Source organism: Lycium barbarum, chromosome 2 (genome assembly GCF_019175385.1).
Source record: "Lycium barbarum isolate Lr01 chromosome 2, ASM1917538v2, whole genome shotgun sequence".
Taxonomy (NCBI): Eukaryota; Viridiplantae; Streptophyta; class Magnoliopsida; order Solanales; family Solanaceae; genus Lycium; species Lycium barbarum.
Genome location: NC_083338.1, coordinates 123,431,651 through 123,453,791, shown reverse-complemented (window position 1 = coordinate 123,453,791; position 22,141 = coordinate 123,431,651). Strand labels below are relative to the sequence as shown.

General features: G+C 31.8%; 1 long non-coding RNA gene across 3 annotated transcripts; it reads right to left on the bottom strand.

Moving 5' to 3' along the window:
- Positions 1-16,618: 16,618 nt before the first annotated feature.
- Positions 16,619-20,865, bottom strand: LOC132621822 (uncharacterized). 3 transcript variants are annotated; one of them, XR_009575698.1, is made up of 4 exons: positions 20,818-20,865; positions 20,090-20,254; positions 18,977-19,196; positions 16,619-18,883 (listed from the first exon to the last, which is right to left on the bottom strand). It is a non-coding gene; the product is annotated as an uncharacterized LOC132621822 (long non-coding RNA). The 3 variants fall into 3 exon arrangements; XR_009575699.1 differs by lacking the exon at positions 20,818-20,865 and adding an exon at positions 20,401-20,792 and having other exon boundaries at positions 16,619-18,888; XR_009575697.1 differs by lacking the exon at positions 20,818-20,865 and adding an exon at positions 20,401-20,791.
- Between the last annotated feature and the right edge of the window lie 1,276 nt (positions 20,866-22,141).

Here is a 22,141-nt window from a genome sequence, read left to right as displayed (position 1 = left end):
AACAACAAAAGTATTGGGCAATTTGCAGGATTGCTCTTAGCCGGAGGTGGTCTTTAATTTTTACCCCTCAAAATGGTGGTCTTTAAAATTTGCCCTTCAGGCAGAAATTCTGTCTTAAAGCAGAATTTACATGGGCAGATTTGCAGAATTTGCAAGCAAAATTTTGGCTTGCGAATTTTTTTTTTTTAACTGAGCTGGGGTTCGAACCCACAACCTCAGGTTGTTAGGCGAAGGGCAATACTTAAAGACCACCAATTTGAAGGGCAAAAATTAAAGACCACTAGGCTAAGCATGAGCCTATAAATGTATTGAATACAAAATTCATGTCCTCAGTCATTCCCCGAAATGCTAATGCATGACCGAAAACAAAGGAGGATCTACCACGAAAAGGGGGCGGAAGTAAGTTAGACTGCAAGTTGGCTAATTGGTGGTGCCGGAAACGTGATCAACGGTATCCGCATCTAAAAAATGGTAGCAAACTCTCACAAACTGAGTGTCACCTACAAGATATACCTTGTAAGTCTACAGACTACCTCCTAGAAAGGCGGAGCAAGATTTTATGAGGTAAAATATAATAAGCAATAAATCACATTTCACAAGTAAAACATGCAATTCATTAAAGTGTAAAGCTGATATAAGCTGAGAACTAACAATGTAAGTTGATAACTGAAGCTGAGATAGAAAACCAAGTAATCTTAATAGTGGTTGTGCGTATGTGAGATCTAGCAATACACATGGGGGGAGTACTGTCGATCTATCTCCCCAACAAATAATAGCCCATACGAGCGCAAAATTAGCTAACCTTGAACCTCGTGGCACTCACCTGTCTGGATGTGATCATAGCAGTTACTGAACATGAACTGTGGATATACATGTAAGCATATAATTTTCTGAGGACCGAGCAAAACAATAGACAAGTCATATTAAGAAATAAACACCACATTCAATATTGTTACTTCCTTATCTAAGATTGTATTGAGTGAGATTGGGAAGACTAAATACTTGATCACATAAATTCTCTTTTAAGCATTTCGTCCAACATAGAGTACATAAGTTTTTATTAAAACTACATTTTCAGTATGTAATCCTTAACTTATATTGGTCTATAAAGCTTGCTTCAACTTCCCGCGTCCTTCAAGTTAATGTAAATCTCGATTACACTTCTCCTATAATCAGGCTCAATATATATCAATATATGTTCAAAGACTTCAATTTTATTCTCACTAACTTGGGAACATTTTCTTAATCCCTCTAACTTGTGTGTTTCGTAATGGTTCATGAGAACAAAGTCTACTCATCTCATTCTTTCAACTGTCGTGGTTGTAAGATTTTAGATCATAAGATTTTGTTTCCAACAGAAGGTTTCACCTTGTTGCAACCATAAAGTCTGGGGCTTGTTTAATTCGTAGTCTAAATAACCAATTAATTCGTATAATATGCTCTTTATATTCAATCATTATTCATATGAAAAGAAAGGATTGAGGATTACCTTCTTGATGAAACCCTAGGCTCTTCCCTTCTTGAGTTCTTGAAAATTTGATGATGTAAATTCTCATGTTAAAGATGCATGATGATTCTGGTGTTAATTAACTAAAATTAGTGTAATTATAATTGGGTGCATACCTTGGGTGGATTAATTGGTGAGGCCCCAGGTCGTTTTCCCCTTACAAAAGGTCTTAAAATACTGAAGAATTATGTGGGTTTCTCTCTCCCTAAAATTCCTTTTATATTCAACGATAATCTAGGCGTAGGAACACCTATGAGTTGCACAGACCTGCAGTAAGCAAACCTCGAATTTCTTTCAGGTGTTTTGCGACGCACAAACATATAGTCAGGCTAACCTGAGATTTTTCACAGGCTTGCGACACACAATTAGAGGTGGCAAAATGGGTAAAATTTATGATCGTCCGCCCCAACCAGCTCATTTAAAATGGTTTGGACACCCCACCCATTTAAAATGGGTCCAATATTAGACAACTCATATTATCCACTTAAAATATGAGTAACACATGGGTTATCCACCGACTACACTCTCCTCAAGCTAATGGCATATTAATCACATATAAAGTTTATAGGTGTCTAGATTTTTTTTAATATTTATTTTTACTTAATTTTTATTTTTTTATTTCCATTTAAAATTTTAAAATATTTGATCTTTTTATTTCTTATTTTACTTTTAATTTTTTTTTTTTAGTTTTTTGAATATTTTTTGTTATTTTTATTAGTTTTTTCTTAGAATCTAAGCTTATTTTGTTTTTGGCTTGTATTCTCACTTAACTATTCTTAAAGCCATGTATAATATGGTTATCCATATTATTCGTGGGTTAACCCAAAGGTGGATCCCGGATTTAAACTTTATGGGTTCAAGCTTTCAGGATTCTTAGATAAACCCATTATATTTTAAAAGTTATGGGTTTATGTCTAGGAGTACTATTTATTGGAATAATAAATTTTTACACAAAAATTTATGCTCCATGTTGAAAGATAGGGGTTCAAGTGAATCCCCACCTTGAATGCTACATATGCCCCTGAGTTAACCTATTTTTATCTGTGTTAAATATGGACTGGTCCGGTATCTTATCCATTTTTGTTTAACCCGTTTTTGATCCGCCCATATCCTACTCGACCCGCTCGTTTGCCACTCCTGTTGGGATCGAAATAATCAGGGCATCATGCGGAAGCAAACAATTGCAAAACTCGAACGACGATAGATTAGATGACCTATAAACTACACTAAAATAAACATAATATTTAATATGATTTGGTCAAGTGAACTAAATATTGGAAAAACTAATTTAAAAAATAAAAACTATTGAAAGAATAATCTCTCCCTAAACAAAACTCTTTAAATGATTACATTGTGGATGTTATTGTCTCGTTTATGAAAAGAAAGGATCTCCTATTTATAGAGTCCAATACTTCACTTCCAAGAAAAAAGATAAATATGGTAGATGTCCTTTTCCAAAAAGGAAACATTTTCTACCTAGAATTTTTTTTTGAAGTAAAACACAGTTATGGTAAATTTCAAACAAAGTAGGAAATTCAAGGCTAAACCTAACAAATCTCTCCTTGGCCTGAATTTTCTGGCAAAATAATCTTGATTATTCTTCTTCACATAATCTTCATCAATGCTGCTTGCCATGGTTAAAAATAAGGTTTTAAATATTATGAGTTAAAAATTGGTTTAAAAATATTTTGCTTTATTTGTAAAGATGCAGCAGGGATGTAAAAAATATGGTTGAGAATTCATCTCCACATGTAGTACTCCGGACAAATCTTCATTATCGTGAAATTGGCGTTGCAACTTGATTTGAATTTGCCTTGAACCTATCTTCAACCTCATTGAATCAACGGCTGAACCATTAACTCTGTCATCACTTGTTAAATCATTGGCTGTGATACCACTTGTTGGAATCCAAATAATCAGGATGTGATGCGGAAACAAATAATTGCAAAACTCAAACGACGATAAATCAGACAACACATAAAATATACTAAAAGAAACATAATATTTAATATGATTTGGTCAAGTGATCTACATATAAACTAATATAAAAATGAGGCATTACGCTTTATAAAGTACCGTGTCTAGTACATACCAAGTGTCCAGGCATTACCTTCAAACCTCAAGAACTTTAAGTCTTTAACAAAAATGAAAATTTCAATAACCCGATCACGTATCTATTTTGAGAGGCCAAATTGATCGATACTTGATAGATCCGATAACCATTACATAATGTGATTTCTACTCCAACTAAAGTCTTTCACTTGATTTAATTGAGATTTACTTTTGACTATTAATTTTATTGATGATATGGCTAATTCCATGAGAACGAAGGAAGCAATTATTTTTATCTTTCTATAGCAATAAATGCATCAAGAAACATTTACAAAGTATTCAGATCTATATTCGGTATTTCCTATTTGAATAAATATTGATTTGACATCGTCAAATAGTAGTAGCTCTAATTAAAATGACCTCTTTATGAGACATTCTTAACAGAATTGAGCTAGAAATATTCCAGCATATAACTAAATCTTGAAACTATTTCAAAAACAAATTCATAGACAAGAAAAAAAGGGTGAAAATCAATTTCACCCCCCAACTTTGCTTTAAAAATTAAACTCCCCCCTCAACTATATGAACAATAGACATTTTCCCTCTTTATCCTATGCAATGTCTGTTTTACCCTTGACGTTTCCAATCCTTCATCTATGTAATACCTTTTTATATAATTTTTTTTTAAACCTAAGTATTTATAGATTCTTATTTAAATTTATATTATGAGTAGAATAATCCTTTTATGAATTTATCGCAAAAATCTAATGCTACTTTTTATGATTGATATTTTAATACACACACACACACTCGCATATCACCTGTTATTTTTACATATATATGCATATGTATATTTAAGTTTCACTTCTCTCTTATTCTCTATTGTCAATATATAAACGAGTTTTGGTTGTCACTAATGGAATATTTTAAATTATAATTTAAAATTCATTTATAATATAAATGGATAATCTAATAGAAATTTGTTATAGAATATACCTCTATTTTTATTAATTATTTTGTATTACCAACATTGAAAGATATTTATAAAGTTATTTTTACCTTTTTTTTTACTTGTATAAATAGATATCAGAGTTTTGATTATTATTAATAAAAATAAATTAAATTATTTTTCTTCTCATTTATTTCATTATAGAACAGTATTAAGTTAGATACTCAACTAGTATTTCTCACTTTTCTTTTTCCGTCTCGAAAGTAATATTTTTTTTATAGGATTTTTTTTACATAAATTAAAGAGATTAAAAAAAACATCTTGATTATAAAGAAGTAAAAGTAAAAAAGACAAGTTGATAATGAAAGGGTAAAATAGGAATTTTAAAATAAAGGGGAGAGAATGACTATTGTTCAAAGTTGAGGGGGGAGTTTAATTTTTAAAGCAAAGTTAGGGGGTGAAAAGGAAAAGTTGACTAATTCTTATTAGGGGTGGGCGTTCCATTTTTCGGTTCGGTTTTATCAAACTTCGGTTTGGCTATTTCGAGTTCGGTTTTTTGAAGGTGGACACCGAACCAAACTAGTTCGGTTCGGTACTTTCGGTTTCGGTTTTTTAAAGTTCGGTTCGGTTCTGTTTCGGTTTTTTCAATTCGATTTTTTTGATATAATATTAGAAGCGATTCCATTGACACTAATTCATATTCTCAAAAGCAATAAAACATAAAACTGATAAATTGAAATCAAAATCAAACAAACAGGATACACAAGAACAAAAAACTATAATCATGATACTAGGTGTTATATACATACTGTAAGAATAATTAAGAAAACACATAAAGGACATACATTAATCCTAAAGGCACATCCTAGTTACCTTTCTTTGTTAAGGATATTTGATTTTCTCAATTGAAGTGGAAAATTAGGGATACAAATGCAAAAGAGGACTTATTACAATTGGGTTTTTTTGGCTTTAAACTTAATGGGCCTGGACTATTTTAATTTTTTTTTGGGCAATGTATTAAATTTCGGTACGCGTTCGATTTTTCGGTTTGGTTTTATCAAACTTCGGTTTGGCTATTTCGGTTTCGGTTTTTTTACGGTGGACACCAAACACCGAACCAAACTAGTTCGGTTCGGTTTGGTTTGTTGAAGTTTCGGTTCGGTTCGGTTTTTCGGTTTTCGGTATTTATGCCGAGCCCTAATTCTTATCTCATGTTAGAAACTATAATGAGCCCACGAATAGGAAAACAATAAATAAATAAATAAATAAATAAATAAATAAATAGGGATCTAATAACTCAGTTGATCGGCTACCTGAACTTTTACCTTATTGGTGAGGGTTCGAATCCCCACGTTGTAATCCCCTTCCCCTACTCCTATGTAATAAAGAAAAAAAAATTAAAAAAATAAAGATAAATAAATCAATAGAGGTCGCATAAAAAAACATGAAAGGGTTTTATAAAATTCTAATCAATTAGCTGGAGGCGCTCCTACTTTTTTATTAATAGTTGACATGATTTCAAAATGTCTTTATTGTAACTTGTTGTCCGATTAATAATTCGACTAACCAAAATGAAATGACGTCTATAGTAGTATATCGCATAATCATAAAGTTCAGGTTGTTCTTCATAATAATTAAGTTTGTTTACGTTACATTCTTTTGACCGAAACGAATGTCGTCATGTTGGCGACATGGAAAAGATTGAAGATACAAATTCCATAAAGAATCTAAGAAATTAAAATCAAAATAGAGGATTTTATTGCCTTTTGTAAAAGGCGTTTATTCATGTGTCTAAAAAGGACAAAAGATAAGTAAATCTTCAGCTCCGGAAAGTAGCAAAGCCAGAAAATTTAAATAAATAGATCTAAAAATGTAATTTCACAGTGAGTGAATATACTTAACTATTAAAATGATTCAACAATTTACATATATTAAAAAAAATGAACCTATTTGTACAACGTAATTTTTTGATCAAGGGGATTCAAGTGAATTCCCTGACACAGTTAGATCCGCCACAGCGCCACTCACTCCAAAGGATTAGCCGTTGCCTTTGTTTACAATGTGAAAAGAAAAAACACTTCAATGTCAAGTTTGCATCTCTAATAAGCCAAATTAAGATCATTATGTTAAGTAAAATAATTATCAAGGAGTAGAGGAATAATAAAATAGTCAATTATGTACATCTCAAAATTTAATACTATAAAAGTCTTGCGTCATGGGTAAGTCTGGAAGTACTAAAACAATTTTAATAAAAAAAAAATGGAATTATAAGGAGCCGTTTGGACATGGTTTCATCTCATGAGATGAAATCATATTTGGACATGAAATTTAGATTTCTTAAGTTGCAGTTTTTTTTATAAACATTAAAACCCCACCAGTTGTGAAAACTATCAAAAAAATTTCAATTCTTATACAATCTTACCAAATGAGTAAATCATAGTTCATAATAAAATTAATACGCTACTAGAAGGTCTTTCTAAAAGATACAACATCAATTGATCAAACTTTAGTTCAATAAAAAGAAAATTTAACATGAATAGTGATGTAACTACTCTTTAATATAATCCTCCCACATGGTACGAACAATATATCTACCAATTTATGGTTGATAAACATGATTGGTAAATATATCTACCAACTTATGGGTCTTTTTTTACAAAATATAAACGTATGGGTCAAATTTTACATTTATATTTTTTGAAATCATGATTTCAAATCCCAAATCATGCCTTTTTGGATGATTTGGATTTTTTTTTATGAGATAAAATTAAAGATGAAATCGCAAGTCCAAACGCTGATTTCATCTCATGAGATGAAATCGCAAGTCCAAACGTTAATTTCTCATTAGATGAAATCGCATGTCCAAACGCCTACTAAGATTTTCTCCAATGAACAATTAAGAGAAAGGCCTTGGGGAAGTCAAATCAAAAGTTGCATACTTCGGATTACTATTATTTTATGAAAAATTTCTCTAAGTTGAAGTTATCGTTTAATACCTTGGACAAAATAGTTATTGTTAACCTATAATTAAATTAGTCTGTTATGCTTTGGTATATTCTCCAGTATTGATGTGATTGCTTTGTCTGGCACACTACTTATGCGAATCCTTTTAGCTATAAACTAGACGGGCTACCGTCGTGCTGCGCACGGGCCAAACACTTCGGATTATAATATATATATATATATATATATATATATATATATATATATATATATGTTATGTTTAAAATACGATTAATATAACATTATAGTTTGTGCTCCGTATCTAAAACTTTATTTTATTCGTGTTTGCTATGAAAATTTATTAATACTTTTTAAAAGAGAAGACTTGTTTAAAAGAAAACTATTTTCTTCTCTTTGAGATAAAATAATAGCAATATTTAAGCATCAGTTGATACTTTCAATTTTAATTTAATTAATTTAAAAGTGTAAAATACTTATTATTTTTTTATCAAATTTTGATTTGGATAATTCTAATTCAAATTATTAAACTAATTTACATGTTTAAAAAGAAACAAAGTAGAAGTTAATTTTCTATTTAAACGAAGAAATGCTATTTTTAAATTTTTGGTAAATATTCTCGGTTTAACTCATTTTACTTGTCATGTTGTCTTTTGCATGATTTTTTAAGGAAACGTGAATTAGAATTATAATTTGATTAATTTACCTTATTCATTATTTGATCTTCATTTGATATTAAATTGTATCTTATTTTTTAAATATATATATATATTTTAAGTATATTTATTTTAGTAAACATAACAAATAAATGACATGGCGGAATAGCAAATACAGCAATTAAATATTTTGAAGAAAAGTAATAATATGGGGTCCACGTTTTTTGCTGTGCAATAATTTCATTTGCTCTCACTAATGGGTTAATATGCATGTGACAATGAATCCACTATTATTGACTTGATGGGGATACTTTGGGAATTACATGAATATTGTTTGATTTTTTAATATATGAGGTGCACGTTGCCCTTAAATAAAAAAGTGGGTGGGACCACAAAGGATTTTTTTACCCTTAAATAAAAAAGTAGGACCGAACACGAACGAAGATCTTGCCTAAACCGGCTCTTCTATATAGTAGTAATAGTAAAGTAATACATATAATTTTTTTATCAAATTTTGATTTGGATAATTCTAATTCAAATTATTATATTAATTTTACATGTTTAAAATGAAACAAAGTAGAAATTTAATTTTCTATTTAAATGAAGAACTTCTATTTTTTAATTTTTAGTAAATATTTTTTGCTTAACTCATTTTACTTGTCATGTTATTTTTTACAAGATTTTTTTAAGGAAACGTCAATTAGAATTATAATTTTACTAATTTACCTTATTAATTATTTGATCTGCATTTAATATTATTTTTTCTTTTATGACATTAATATATTTTCACATTTATTAGAGTAAGGAAAAAATGAAAAAGTAATTAAATTCTATCTTATTTTAATATATAAGTATTTTAAGTATGTTGCTGTACAATAATTTCATTTACTCTCATTAATGGGTTGATACGCATGTGGCAATGAGTCCATCATTATTGATTTAATTGTTTGATTTTCTAAGCACATTTTTTAACATTGTTTGTTTTTTTAATATGGGATTCACTTTTTTTTTTAATATTGCTTGATTTTGTTAATATGGGGTCCATTTTTTTTCCCGTGAGTTTGGATGTGGTGAGTTCCACTTTTTTTTTCTTCTCTTTTTTTTAGTACTGGTTGGTGTTTAATATGGGGCCCACAATTTTTTTTAACATTGTTTATTTTTTTAATATGGAATTCACTTTTTTTTTAATATTGCTTGATTTTGTTAATATGGGGTCCATTTTTTTTCCCGTGAGTTTGGATGTGGTGGGTTCCACTTTTTTTTTTTTTTTTAATCCTGGTTGGTTTTAATATGGGGCCACAATTTTTTTTAACATTGTTTGTTTTTTTAATATGGGATTCACTTTTTTTTTAATATTGCTTGATTTTGTTAATATGAGATTCATTTTTTTTTCCTGTGAGTTTGGATGTGGTGGGTTCCACTTTTTTTCTTCCTTTTTTTTTAATATTGGTTGGTATTTAATATGGGGCCCACAATTTTTTTTAATATTAGTTGTTGTTTAATATATATGGGGCCCATAATTTTTTTTTAATTTTAGTTGTTGTTTCAAGATTTGTATGCCTTAAAATGTTGTACTTGATGCCTTATCACTTGTTCACTGGGTATTAATTTGCTATACACTGGGTCCACTTGTATTTGAATGTCACGCATTGGCTTTGCGATATCCAAAGTTCTGCATCATGACCATATGGGTCCTACGTTGATGTCTCAATTTGACATTTCCCACTTTATTTGTTTTACTTTTGGCTTTTTTGATGACGAAGGCAGACAAATCCATGCTTCTATAGTAATATATATACTATCACTGGTACCCTAGTGGTACTTGGTACAACATGTTGGGTTCCTCTATTTAAGTCTTTTAGGTATCCTAGTGTTTGGTATGTAAGAACATATTTTTATATTTTTTTGGTCAAATTATTTTTTCTAGAAGAACAAGTACCCTCAAAATTTAGGAAAAGTGACTTCATTGGTACAAAGAGGTAAAACAAATTTTATAAATGACATTTCATAATGATTGTCTTCTCCCATCCTTCAACATTTCACCTAACCTTCTACCACCCCATAGTATTTTCTATTTACTTACTAAACACCAAAGAGAATTTCACGTCTAGCCTAATACACCACGGTAAAAACCCATAACAAAACGGTCCAACAAGGAAGGCAAGGGATTAGACCGAGTAAGGCACTGTACCGAATAGACCGGCCCAAGTGCCAGTTTGGGTCTCCGCCCACGAGGCACCGGCCCAATTGGTGGTCAATTTTCTTTTAAAAAACAATTATTAGTAGCATAATCAAATTCAACAATTCAAATCATAAGTCAAAAAAAAAAAAAACAGCCACAATGGGAATAAAGCTAGTTGTACTTTACATGGCAAAAAAACTTGCAATCATTTATCCGACTATATATATTTTTTTAATTTCATGTATTTTTTTTAGATCAAACAAGAATTTCCTTAAACAATTTATAATTTCGAGAAAAACAAATTTAAAATCATTTTAACAAAAAATATCATTTCCTTATACAATTTTAAAAAATTCGCAAATTAATACAAAATTTTAATCTTTCTTTCAATTTATTTATGCAAAATAATAATGTTCAAATAGCAAAGGATTGCACAAAGATTCTGTGAATGTCACTTTAGTAATGAAGCAAATTGCTTAAAAAGAAAGTCAGCCCAACAAACCACCTAAATTCATTAACGGGCCATTAGCACAAATTCCCTATTTCAAGGGTGGTCTTTAATATTTGCCCCTCAAATTGCTGGTCTTTAATTTTGCTCTTCGACACTTTAAGTAATAAAAAGGTGGCCTAAATATCCTTGACATTTTGGATTTGAACCCCGAGTAAAAAAAAAAAATCACAAGGCAAGTTTTTTAATAGAAACTATGTCTATTCGTGCAAAGTTATGTCTTAAGGCATAGTTCGGTAGTATGCTTTTTCCGACATAGTTCTATAGAAATTAAGTTACATAGAAACTAGGGAAAATGACCTAATAATACCTATTTAAAACTCTATATTACAAAACATAAGAATATTTTTCTTATTTACAAAACATACCAACAAAATTACAAAGTATACCAGATTTGGGTTTAATGGGATACCCACGATTTTAGGCTTTTTTTAAGGACGAAAATCTGATTTTCAGTGTGGACTTAATTCTAGGATAGTTACCATTCAACTTCTTTTTCTTTTTAAAAATATTTCTCTCCCCCCCCCCCCCCCCCCCCCCCACCTATGATAGACACTATTTTCATACCTAAAATCTAGCTTCTCTCCTAATATAAATTTTCAAACCAATATTACAAAGTATTTTTGATTACTAACTTGTGTATTAATTGTATATAAATTTTGATTTGTATCATTTTGAGATATATATGATCATTGTGTGTTTTGAAAATCTGTATAAATTATATAAACTGTAGTTTTAAAAAATATTGAAAACTAATATATATATATATATATATATATATATATATATATATATATATATATATATATATGAGATGTGTATGGAGTCTGCTCTATGTCACTTTTTAGATATATGCGGCACAATGTGTATGAAATGCGAACAAATTTTTATATCAATTAGTCGTAAAAATGTTGAAAACTGATATGTGAATGAAAAGTGGATGGAATTTGGTTTGACTCAATCAGAAAACTTATTATGCATATATACTTTCTCATAATCTATACATATTTTGATCAGATTTTATACAATTTATATATACTTTATCATAATCACAATATACATAAAACTTTTATACATATTTCATACATAGAAATTAAAACGAATTTATACATTTATACATATTGCATACAAAAATTAATATATATTTATTTTCTGGTATATGAACTTTGTATGGAATTTGGTTGTATCAATTACAAGTTTATTATACATATTTTTCTCAAAATTTATACATACTTTGATTAGATTTACACATACAATTTTTATACATATTTCATATATAAAAATTATAAGAATCTATATAGTTATACATATTGCATACGAAAGTTATACATATATGTTTTTTGGTGTATGAATTTTGTACATAAAAATTACCGATTATAATGGACTTTTTGAGTAAAAAGTTGGAGAAAATTAGCTAACAATATCTCTTAATTTTGAATGGGGAGAGAAAAGTGGATGAAATAAGGAAGCAAAAGTTGGAGAAAATCAGGGAACTATATCTCTAAAATTTGAATGGAGAGAGAAAAGTGGATAAAATAAGTAAAAACGATTTCCTTAACTTATTTAATGTGTTTTATTTGCTTCTTTTTAATTTGCCTAATTCGTATAGATTTTGTAACAAGTTTATTGATATATTTTATAAACTGAAAAATATCGTCATGTTTTGTAAATATACCCTCTTACCATGTACATATATGTTTTTTGAACTATGCCTTGTCCAGCATAATTCTGTAGAAATTAAGCTAAACTACAAAAGACATAGTTTCTATGTAAGTTTATATGTAACTACAAAGAAACTATGCATTGTCCGCTACAGAACTATGCCTTAAGGCAGCCATAGTTTCTATGAATATATCTTGTGTTGATTTTTTTTTTTTTTAACTCTGCTTTAATTCTAATGTAGAATCTCTAGTTTCATAGAATAAGGAATAAGGATACTTTGACCCACAAATTTTCATTAAATAAGATGTGGGGCAACAATTAAAGACAAGTGATTTGAGGAGGAAAAATTAAAGACCAGCCCATATGAAGGGCAATTTGTACATTGTTTTGACAGTACGATGTTATGCAGGACACCCTTTTCCTTTAAAAAGACTGGGCCCCAACCTAGCCCGGGACCGACAGGGCTCGTCCTTAATAGGTTAGTTTAGGATCGACGCTATCCAATAGTATGCTTACTCTGGAGTGAATTATGATGAAGGAGAATTCTAGAGATATATAATGGAAGTACACACCAAAATTTTGTTTTTCGTTGTCTGCATTAACTGAAGAGAAAATTTCAAAAATTATAAACCAACACAATACATTGCACGTACGTAGCCATATTTTTAGTTCCACAACTGAATAGTTAAATTCTTTCGCAACAGTGTATAAAAGGTGTTTATAGATACTTTTACACTGCTATATAAAATTATACAATATTATACAAATTTTGAGTTTAATTAATCATGAAACTCTATTCAAAATGGTTCAAAAATATCAGCAAATAGCTCAAATCTTCATTGAATGTTTCTAAATTTTAATTAGTCACAACTTCAAAATGACATCCCAAGTGAACCTCAATCATCAATTTGTCAAAATTATCAACAAATCACAAAACTCATTTGTGAATTTCAAGCTTTTAATTAAAAAAAAAAACCACAACAATGGAGTTTAATTTTTCATTTTATTTCACTGAACAATAATTAAATCTGTGATGATGACATTAATATTACCCTCAATCAATATCTAAGCATAAAAAATGCAAATCATAATCATAAATTAATTAACGATTGCTCTTTCCCTATACAAAATGAACTGAACTAAATATGATAAGATCTGAAAATAGTAAAAATTTATTGGGTATCCTATGTGGTCATCCCCATTTAACCTATATTCACTTTTTTCAAAAAGTTTATCTAGCACCCAAATTATAGGTAACTTTAAACAAAATTGCTTCTGTGTTGCTTTTGTCCTCCTCTTCTTCTTCGTTCAATAATATTTTTCGAACTTATAACAATTGAAATATGAAGTTGTGAAGAAGTGGTCTTGAATTTTGGATATGAAAAGTAAATTTAAATCAAGTGGTCTTGTTGAAAAAGCTTGAAGATAATGCTAAACAATCACCATTGTTGCCGAATTAGTTTGTTAGATTCATTATCGTTTTGGCAAATTGATGATTGTGGTTTATTCTTTGTAATATATGGAACTTATATTTCAAATTTGAGCTCATTTAAGGTAAATTTGAGTGTTGAATTGCGTGTTCGAGTGTTGAATTGCGTGTTCGATTGTAGAAATTCAAAGAACAAGTTGCTAGTTCTAGGCAAAAATTTGTTCACATGAACTTTATGCAATACTAGATAGTCAGCGCGGGCCCAACATTTCGACTTAATTGTACTTTTATGTGAACAATAGTGAACATCAGATACGAAAAATTTGAATGAGCATGAATGATGATGCACGAATACATATGTACCTTGACTACGAGAGTTTAGCAAAGTCAAGTTATACATACACACTTTGTGAAGCATTTCTATATTGACATAATCGTAGAAACCTCCTGATGAAATCAAAAGAGTATTATTGTCTTGCAATAGTCCTGCATAGATTTGAGTTTGAGGCACATAAAGTCATACACACATACACACCTGATGGATATCAAAATGAAATAATCTAATAGTTGTAACACCTCGTAGCTTCGGGTGAAGATTTGACTCATAAGATGATAATATAATGGAACCAATATAAGGGTTATAGGAGGTGTTTTGAAAACTAACCAAGTCATAAGAAATGTCTTTGGGCAAAGCAAAGTTGGAAGCCACTCTACGGGCCATGTTTGTAAGTGAGTTTGTAGAAGGTCTTATTTCCTACGACCATAACCCCTTTATTAATTTGGAATTTGGGAAAACTTCCTGAATGAAAGTTGTATCCCTTTGAAATACCTTTCCAACGGTATATTATGGGGGTCAAGGGGACATCTGTACAAAAAGTTATGGCCATTTTACTGAAAGAGTACATAGCAGTTTGTTCACTGGTCATGTTATACGAACTACTTATATGGCCCATATAATTTTATACGGACCGTATAAGTCGTCCGTACTTCGTGATGCTCTAAATCGACGTTCTGTTCAGCCATGATGAAATATGGTCATATTATGCGGACCGTATAATACGTCCATATAACTTCCGCCCCCCTTTTGTATAAATTCAAACCTTGAGTTCTTTTATTTCATTATTCACAATTCCAAGCCCTAGCAACAATCCAAAACATCAAGGTAAGTCAATCCAAACCCTTCCAACTCAATTCTAACATATATTCTAATAATCTAAGCAAGAAATTATTGTTCCTAATCTAGGGTTTTCAAGAAAACCCATCTCAAGGTTCAAGAATCAAGATTTAGGAAATCTTCTCCAAAACTCAAGTCTTTAATTCAAGTTTTGGAGCAATTAAGGTATGTAGAACTTTCATCCACATGTGGGAATCTCTACGTTCTTCCCCATGCTCCGTTTCTTGATATTCATGAAGTTCAAATCCTAGGGCATTAAACCCAACATATTGGTAGCCCGTATTTATGTATTTATGTACATGAATTTTGTATCTATGTTCGTTATTGTATTCCTAATCTTCCATTACGGTTATTAGGAACCCTAACTTAATCCATGAATCATGAATTCTTCCTCATGTGTTCTCATTATGTTTATATGAAACTTTATGATTTTAACTAGCAAGTTACAAGCATGTTTTCAAGTCAATTATATATATAATTATGAACTATTGTTATTACTCATGAATCAAGAACATGTTTGCAAGACTTTGACAACTTATCTCAAGAAACCATATTACAAGTTATTTCGTGAAATCACGATTACAAGTTATTTCACGAAAATCATGGGCTTCTTATCCAACTATATCATGTTCATGTTTTTGGGAATTGGTTAGTTAACCGAGAAGGCTCAGATAGCCTGAAACTACGTTGACACCGTAGGATAAGGGTTGTCAACAAGGAGACAACACCTTCATTATGCAATTTGGATCCTTACATGCTTATTATTACTTAAATCTCATATCCCTGGCAAGGTGTGAGTGTTCTGCTGGTAGGACGCAAGTACCAGATCATATTGTCGGTTATACTATAGCGTTCCCCACGTTACAAGCAGTTTTACATACATGTATTTCCATTGATTTCCTGTTTTCAGAATTTACTCATGTTCAAGTTACGTTCAGTTTCAGTTCATGTCCTATACCTATGTTGTGCCATGTTCTTCATTGCAGCAGGTTTTACATACTAGTACTATTCACCATGTACTAACGTCCCTTTCGCCTGGATCCTGCACTTCACGGTGCAGATATCGATTTTCAGGAGCATACACCTGCGCAGTAGGATCACTTCAATTATCAGCTTATTGGTGAGCCCCACTCCTCTCGGGATTCAACATGGAGTTTGCATTAGTATTCAGTTTATGGTAGTCTAGGACCATGCCCTGGTAGCTAGTATTCAGACTTGTTTTAGAGGTTTCATAGACAGATGTTAGTCCACAGAGTCAGTTATGCTTTCATGTTTGCAGACTGTTATGTTTTCATGATATTTCATGCTACGAGATAATTTCAAGACTTTATTCCGCAAATTACATTTTCATGATTCATTTAAATTGCATCATATAGATTATATTGGTTTGATGCTCATGTTGACAAGCAAGCCATGACGTTCGCTCAGACACATGCAAGCAAGGCCCGAGTGCCGTGTTACGCCCAGGCCATGGTTCGGGGCGTGACAATAGTAAATATAGATTTACATCATGAGACACTTTCAATCTCAAGGTGATAACTTATTTATCCCGACTCAAGTATCAAAGAATTCAATGTTAGTGAAAGTATATGTATTAACTGCCTGATACTTCTTTCTAAAATGCTCACTGCAGTTGTATGAACCAAGAGGCCATTGTGTGCAGCAATGTAAGGTTCGAACCTGCCACTGTTTTCTTCTTTATAAAAGGCATGAAGAAGGATATATCATCGCCCCTGTGATGACTGGCTGCCGAGATCATAACCTTGTACTATAAATATGTATAAGGTTTATTGAGTGTGATCCAATGCTTCACCATGTCATGCCTCTGCATATGTTGCGAAGTCCTGCTTACAATACGATAGATGAGTTCATATTAAAGTTACAATAATTTCAAGCAACCTTCATCAACTCCTAAGCAAGATTTCCCTCGCCTCTCCATTTATGTAAAACATGAACGGATCCTGATCACCTCATTGTTAGCAGATGAACACCAGATTGAGAAATCAAATTACTAAGTTATAGAATGAGAATATACCTGTCTGCAGTTGTCTTTTCCTAGAAACCATCGTCAAAATTCGAGGTTCTCAACTCTTAGTGCAGTATTCAACAACATAATTCTTTAGTCATTGTTGTATTTCCCTGCAACTGAATAGTTCATTATAGCCTGGAGAATTCCCTGTTAAATAATTTCATCTCCCATTCTTTGTACGCCTATAGCTGAAGTGGCTTGGTATTTACATTAAAAGGAAATGCTTGAAGTAAGTAACACTACATCAAATATAAGCAAACAAATGAACCCAATTAACTGTCATCTCGGGTAAGTTTATATCAATTCACGAAAATATGATTTTTCCTCCTTATTTATATGACATTAGAGTAATGGCAGTTCAAATGCTACCAAGTAGAATGAAGTTGTGCATGTTGTCAATTCTATTGTACATCACTATAAAATTCTTATCACCAATTTCATTATTCATTTCCCGCACATTTATTTACAAATCCATTGAACTTAAGCTCACTGTAATTCATACATCTTTACGTTGTACATAAAGCGACTTTGATATACGTGAAAGAGTAAGAATACAAATACAAATGCTTAGAGAAGTCACAACACGCCAACTGCAAAATATTCCAATACATGGAAGACAAATCTTTACAAAACCAGCTGAACTCGTAAAAAAGTATCTAAGAACTAAAAAAGACAACCCCAAAATAGGATCAAGATTTGAGCATAGAGACATAGTAGTAGCGCAGTTCGGGGCAACAAAAGAATGTATGTGCCTTCATTAAGCAAAGGAGGAATATTTTAGCTTCACGCAACTTTAAGGTGAGAGAGTAACTACATAAAAGTGCTGGCCCAGTAAAATTCAATACATATATGTAACATATCAGTAGCCTCAGTAACCTCTCATCTAGCAATTGAGGGCAGTAATGCAGCTTTGACTTTTCCATATTCCTATTTTTGTCGTGGTCTTGGATGCTTCTTCTCTTCAGATTAGTACTGGAAAGAAAGCATGAAGACAGGAAAGAATAAAGTAGAATATGTTTGCTTCAAGCTGCATAGCTAGAAGCAATTCCATTCACGCAGTATTATATAAAAGGGCCTGATATAATAGCATCTTATATCATTTTCCATGCCCCGTTCCTTAGCCAAATTTTTATTGAATGCATCAAAAACGACCTGGAGAGAGAGAGAGAGAGAGAGAGAGAGAGTACAGGAACAAAAAAGAAAATTAGATGGAGAATTATTTTCAAGATTGCATATCGTTTGAGTGCCCCGACAATGCAAAAAATTCTTTACACTTCCGGTGTATACAACATAAAAATCTATTGCCAAAAGAAACAAATACCTATATCAGGCCCATTTTGACATCAATAGAGCTGAAAAGGAATTAATAAAGTCCCCAGCTTTCATAACCAAGAATCTGGAAAGAGGAAATCTTTAATAAATTGTGTTCAATCTTTACCTGAGTTATGTTTAAATGGTGCTTTATTATATGTTTTTCATTTTCAATTCAGAAACCTACATTTCAAGAAAAACCAAATCATAGAACTTGAACTTCATACAGAGTACTCTTATTTCAATTTTTCCTGCTGAGTGAAAATAACTTACACTACGAAAGAACACTATGCTAAAAACCAAGAAGATAGCAACTGAACTGGACAAGATTGCAAGGCCTACACTTGGAACCAAATTCCAAAAGAAAGACAAAACAATTAGTATCACTTACGTCTGATGTTAATCCTTTGATTAGAAGTGGAACCTCTAATAACTTTTAGCAAAACTGAGCCTCAATTTTAGCCTATCCTACAGCAGAAATTTTTTACCGGATGAGCAGAAAACACATTAAGTTAATTTCAAGAATCGCGAAGCATATGACAATTGAAAAGCTCACCTTCTAAAGTAAATGCTTTACATCACCATTGACCATCAACTGTTGCAGGTAGCGATGGCGCTGTACGATGAGCGCCACATGGAGGGACGAACCACACCCTTCCTCTCAATTTCATCTCTTCGTTTCTCACTGAAAATTCTTTCCGTTTGAATAGTGTGCCAGTTGCACCGGTAAGATGCAGTGACATGTTCTAAAATTTGATTTACCTTCCATCAGCATCCTATTCCATTTACATGATGTCAACATAAACCAAATCAATTGAATTGAACACAACATTTCACTTGTTGGACCATTTGCCTTTCCCTAGGAAAAATATCTTAGTGGGAGAGTTCAACAAAACGCAAAAACTTTGTAGAACTTTAAGTGATTAACTGCATTAGGGGCGACAGTCTGATAATTAAAAGTTTTATCATGTGCAGATGCCGCGATAATAACGTGACTTATTCTCCACAATTGAACTCTTCATATATTACTTAGTCCATTTAAACTTAATATTTCCTAAGATAGTTATGAAATTCCTGAGAAGTCTTGGCCTAACAGCTTCTTTTATACCATTTTCACCTCTATTCTGGACTCCCTGAATTAGCACTAAAATCCAACAATCAAATTAGCTAAATTAATAATAGAGCAAAAGAAAGCAAAAAATAATTACAGATAAGTTCATGACAGAAATTCAATATTATTTGCAAATCAGGTAGAGACAGACTATTACTTCACACTGATTTTTAACATAAAACACATTGCAAGTATAAAAGCTACCACTCTGATAGCGGAATCATTTTCATGGTGAACTATTTTCTAGCTTGTAGTTGCAAAATATTTGAAAATTATTTCCACTCCATTCATATTCTGTAATGCTTACTCCTATAACATGTGAATATCATTTCCATAATTTACTGTTTGTGATTATTAATGCTTGAATTTCATTTACTATATGTTCAACCAAATGAATAACGGGGGAAATAATATCCTTAAGAAAAAAATATTTTACACGCACACACTCTGTCAAGCCATATCGATAGGGCTCTGTGTGTGTGCCTATAGGAATGTATCTCAATCAAAAGCTATGTAAAACTCAAAGTACATAATTAGACATTCAATGTTCGTCGATACCTGATTAGTGTTCTGCAATCAAGTCCGCATCACCTTGGCAACAATTGTCTTATTTTGATTGTCTTTCTTCGATTTCCATGCCCCCTCTTCTTTTTCTTTGTACGTAGATTAGGATCAGTGTTTGTTCTACTGCTTTAGATTTATCCTCGACTCCATACTTTGTCCCTGTATGCATGGGAACTGTCTCGATAAATCAAACAATACAGAGGGAAGTAGATTGACTATAAATGGTTAAGAACAATCCGAAGATACAAAAACAAAAAATAATGAAAGCACATAAGAAAACGTTGATAAATCTCGGAGAAACTTACCAATCAACAAAATGATAGTTTTTATCAGCAGTAGAAATCAAGTTTAGTGATCTAATCAGTGTCCAATACTATGTAAAGAGCTTGATTGATTGCTAAGAAGAGGTTAACACACTTGCTGGATCTTCCTTTCATTGAGAAATTTCATCCTTGTTAATATTTTTGTTTCCATATTCTGTAGCCAGCGGTAGCAGCTAGGGTATTGAATCATAAAATTTCATAGAGGCATCTTAACAAATAATCACGTATGGCAGAATTCAAACTGACAAAAGAGGAAAACTAAATATCAAAACCAGACAGGCTATGTCTTAACTAAAGAAAAATAAAGTGCAAGTATAATTTCATGGCAAAATGAAGATTGTAAATCAAACAATCTAGATTCTAAATCAATGATATCTATAAAAAGAAAAAGAATCAGACCTTACATGGTCCTCAAGAAGGAAGAAGTCAAGGGCAAATAAGCTGGGGGGAGAAAGAAAGACAAATGATGAATGATAAATAAAGAAAAATAGCTAAACATTAAAATAACACTTTTACCCCTGTTCTTCCCATGTTCGTCCTCCAAACTCTCATTTCTAATATAGTAGAAATGTTTGAAGTGTAGTCAAATATATGCCTTATCTCATGCTGAAACGTATGAGGTGCATCCAAATATATGTTTGAAATTTGGTCTTGCAAAGGCCACAGTAAAAAATGTTTGAAGTTAGGTCTTGCCAAGATCACAACTTCAGTAAAAAAATGTTTGAAATTGGCCTTGACAAGCCATTATATGTTTGGAGTATTAGGCTTTGCCAAGGCCGCAACTTTAGTAAAAAAAATGTTTGAAGTTTGTGTTGCCAACTCCACAACTTTGGTAATAAGTATATGATGTTGGCTTGGGCAAAAATGTTTGATATTTGACTTTAACGAGGCCACACTTCAAGCAAAAAATGTCTAAAGTTTGCCAAATTTCAAACATAAGTTTTTACAACTTCAGTTCCATCTTCTGACGTGGTTCCAAAGTGGTATATTTGCAAAAAGAATCAACTTTAGGTACAACATAAATAACGGCGCCAAAATTGCGTATTTGCACACTTCGTCCTAAATATATAGGCTCATTTTGATTATAAACTTGGGCTCTGGACTATGTAATGTACTTTATCTGCTGGGTTATGGGCGGACATTTTACCAGAGGTTTCTAATCTACCCTTGTGTGATTCCTGTCGTTCGAGCTTTTCCTGGGAGTATGGCATGGGTTACTTCAGCGCCGTAGCGCCTGGTATTCGAACATTGGCTCGAGGCATTTTCTCATAAGGGAGGATAACAAAATTCGTTTTTTTTGTGCGGATTGCCCTTCTTTTGGGGTGGTCTTTAATTTTTGCCCCTCAAATTGCTGGTATTTAATTTTTGCCCTCGCTTAAAAAGGTGGCCGAAAATATCCCGAGGTTCTGGGTTCGAACCCCGCTCAGTAAAAAAAAAATCGCAAGACAAGGCTTTTGCAAAAGTGTTAAGGCATAACTAAAAGTCTATCAGAGACGGCAGACTTTGCCTTATAAGGCGGACTTTCCTTAAGGCATAATTAAAAGTTTGCCTCATAAGGCAAAGTCGGCCGTATCTGGCAAACTTTTAGTTATACCTTAACGTCGCAAAGTCTTGTCTCGATTTTTTTTTATGACTAAATCGGGATTCGAACTCAGAACTTCGGGATAATTTAAGTGAAGGACAAAAATTAAAGACCACCCCGACGAAGGCCAATCATGCAAAT